At 36.9% G+C, this 3904-nt stretch overlaps 1 long non-coding RNA gene across 1 annotated transcript; it reads left to right on the plus strand.

Annotated features, from left to right (window-relative positions):
* Positions 1-1643: 1643 nt before the first annotated feature.
* LOC121394750 lies at positions 1644-2591 on the plus strand. The gene is made up of 3 exons (XR_005961992.1): positions 1644-1739; positions 1884-1974; positions 2307-2591. It is a non-coding gene; the product is annotated as an uncharacterized LOC121394750 (long non-coding RNA).
* The last annotated feature ends 1313 nt before the right edge of the window (positions 2592-3904 follow it).

Below are 3904 nucleotides of genomic sequence, written 5' to 3' on the forward strand. Positions count from 1 at the left end.
GTAGATATAAAACAAAAATGTATTTGATTTTATCACTAGGCGATAGTGTGACCCACTTGTAGCCTGGAGTAATGTTTACTACGGATGCTCCAAATCCAGGATTCAGTTTCGGGTTCAGCCAGGATTCGGTAGGATTCGGATTTTACCGAATCCTTCTGCCATGCAAAACGGAATCTGAATCATAATTTTGCATATGCAAATTAGGGGCGGGAGGGAAATTGCGTGACTTTTTGTCACAAAATAAGGAAGTAAAAAATGTTTCCACTTCCCAGCCATAATTAGGATTCATATTAAAATGCAAATTAAAACTGTGACTTATTTGATCAAAATGGAGTGTATGGGGCAAATTCACTAAGATCCAAAGTTGCGCCAGCGACAGCTTCGCCGCACTTCGCCAGGCGTAGTTTCACCAGCGCTACGCAAATTCACTAAAATGCGAAGTTGCGCTCAGGGAGGCGAACGGTAGCGAAGTTGCGCTACCATTACTACGTCAGGCAAAGCGAAGTTACACTAACGATGTCTAAAACGTTAAAATATAATGGACTTATATGCTGCAGCAACTACATTACACTACATAAGCCCAGGAAACCTTTATAAAATAAAATAAAGTGTTCTATTGCCCTACACATGTGCCCATTGTATCATTGAGTTGCCATATGTTAGGAAATGTAGGGGGGAAGGAGGATAACCCCAAATAAAATTTCGCTATTTTTCATACTATCACCCTTAAAAGAGTAAAAGACGCTAGCGTTTTTTGGGACTTAGAAAAAATATAAACTATTTTCGGACAAACTCCTATCTATTGTATTGAACTTCGGCTGGTCTGACCTGGCGAAGTAAAGTCTGGCGCAAGAGGTAGCGTTCAGTAAAATGCGCAGGTCAGTGAATTAGCGTAGTTACGTCCCTTCGCCATAGCACAACTTCGCCTGGCGTAAGGGTGCGAAGTAGCGCTAGAGTAGGTCCACTTCACTAGCGAATTTACGCCAGCACCCGTTAGAAAAACGGCGAAGTAACAAAATGACATCACACTGGCGAATTTACGCTAGCGTTAGCCGCTTCACGCTTTTGTAAATTTGCCCCTATGAGTGATGGTCTTAATATAGATCAGAACTTTTTGGATATGGGATTCCGGATAACAGATATTCTACCTGTACTATACAAATAATAATGGGTAAATCCCCTATTCGGATATAGTATACAGTACATTTAATATTATTGCCATAAAATTGCCATTTGCCATATATTGCCATTATTGCCATTGCTGTATGTTGTCAGTAAATGCTCAGCACAGCATCAGAGAGAAAGCTGAAAAAGTAGTAACTATGCCATGTCCCTGTGGTAGTCTTATGGTGACACCATAGGATTGGCAGAACTATGTTAAATAGACATTAGGCCCTAATTAAAAAACATTTGTTTTTTGTTATTTGGAACTAGGAAGAAGAAAATATACTTTCTGAACTTTATGTCCAGCGAAGTGTTTCATGCCATAGGAGCTTCCCTGACTATTATGGGGCCTATTATGAAAGGAGTGAAGACTCACTTTGGGTAAGGATCTATTTCTTAAATAAAAACACACAATTGTCTTGCCAAAAGAGGAAGAGCTCCATTCTGATCCATATTATTACATTCTAGATTGAATGGAATTCCTTTCTGGCGGCTCTGTAGCAGATTTAATTGAGACCAAGAATTATTCCTTGGGAGAGCACTGGATAGCCTATATATGCAAGGAAGTATTACTGGTATGTATGATGTGAACCCCTTCAGGGCTTTACCTGCTATATTTACTATTTATTTTCTATATTAGCTTAACAAATCTGAATCCTATTAGTTCTTAAAAATTTCAAATATGTATAATTTTCTTTTTGTTTTATCCATCTGCGCAGGGCTTGACTTACTTGCAGGAGATGAATGTGATCCACCATGACCTTAAGGGCCTCAATATAATGCTAACATCAAGCGCCCAAGTGAAGATAAGTAAGTGAAGCTTAGTATCTAGAAATATGCATGAATGGGGCAAAGCTTAAGTAAACATGGAGAGAGAGAGAGAGAGAATATAGTGCTGACCTTTTTAGCTTATCTTACTGTGTCACTTGACATTAAAGGGGATCTCTACCTTAAAATGATATATATAATTCTAAGCAACTTTCATATATACATTAATTATAAATGTCCAACGTTTTAATATCATTCTAAATGTAATTGCTACTGAAAGTTGTATATGTCAGCACATCTGGTTATGGAATTGACAAACCAACTTCTGCTTACAAATTAAATGTATAACTCATGTTTGTCTTATGTAATTTCAGTTGATTTTGGCCTTGCTACTGTGGGATCCAAAAGTAACAGCACAGCAGGAACCATCAATTGGATGGCACCCGAAGTCTTTGCCTGCATTGAGGACAGCACAGCACAATATGACTTTAAGGTATGATGAATACATAAGTTGTCATTTATTTAGGTTTTTAGAGAAGGGTCTATGTGACACGAGAAAGCAAAATGCATTCATTGTGCAGGAAACAAGATTTTTAACAAACAAATTCATGCCAAATGTACAGGTAGGAGACTATTAGGGGGTTATTTATCAAGGTCTGAATTTATCTCAATATTGGCTGCTACAAACTCTAAGCCGCTTGGGTTTTTAACGCTTATTTATTATTACATTTTCCCAAAAATTACCTTTGTTGGAAAAGCTCAGATTTTCACAATTTTTTCTGGAATTTTCCCCCGAAGCACCGAAAACATTGTGGAATTCCCCAAAAAACCCAGACACAACAAAAAATCAATGGGACTGTTCACATTGGGGGTTATTTATCAACACTGGGCAAATTTGCCCATGGGCAGTAACCCATGGCAACCAATCAGATTGCTGCATTCATTGTTCTACTTGCAGCTGGCTTTAAAAAGCTAATCATTGATTGTTTGCTATAGGTAACTGCCCATGGGCAAATTTGCCCAGTGTTGATAAATGAGCCCCATTGACTTTTATGCAACCTCGACAGGATTGAGATGCCGTGTTTTTATATTCAGGCTTTTTAGCTCTCAGGGTTTAATAAATTCTGAAAAATTTGTGATTTTTTTAAAAGCCTATAATAACACAAAAAGTCACGAATTTTTTCGGATTTCGGGTATTCGGAGTTTAGTAAATAACCCCCTTAATCTTCAAAGATTTATAATCATAAACGTTCATAGTTAAAGTCCTCTATTGGAAATGTTTCATATTTGTACAATGTGGCCTAGCTCTAATTCATTATATTATATTATTGTATTCATTATTTGACATTCCATATAGACCCTCAAACAGAAAGATAAGGAATAGTCAATAGATGTGTCTTAATTAATGATCTGTAACTGCATGACTTATTCATGAACCTTCTGTATACTGTTCTCTAAATGACTGTTGTTTTTATATTTTCATTTTCTAGGCTGATGTGTGGTCCTTAGGAATCACTGCAATAGAAATGGCAGAAGGCTGTGCACGTAAGTGATAATGTTTCACGTGTGTGTTTGTTAATTTGTGAAGCGGTATTTACATCATGCGGTAACACTGAAATATTTTCGCTGCAATGAGATGAAAATGAAAGCAGGAAATACTGCCCCTTATTCTGCCCCCCACAATGGACAAATATACAGTATTAACACATTAACACACAGTTCCTTTTTTACCTTCTATATATGTATGTATTTTTTATATAGTCATCATTCTACTTTACAATATTAAAGAATATGTCAGTGAATTATATGTGTTTTATTAACAATAATAATTGTGTGATTTTTCACTAACAGCATACATGGAACTGAGTGATACAGAGATTTATACCAAAATTATGCATGATCCGTCTCCAGGACTAACATGGGAAGAATGGTAAGTTTTACTTCACTAAGCAGTGAAAGCAGGTGGGAGAAA

The sequence above is a fragment of the Xenopus laevis genome, chromosome 6L, assembly GCF_017654675.1.
Source record: "Xenopus laevis strain J_2021 chromosome 6L, Xenopus_laevis_v10.1, whole genome shotgun sequence".
NCBI lineage: Eukaryota > Metazoa > Chordata > Amphibia > Anura > Pipidae > Xenopus > Xenopus laevis.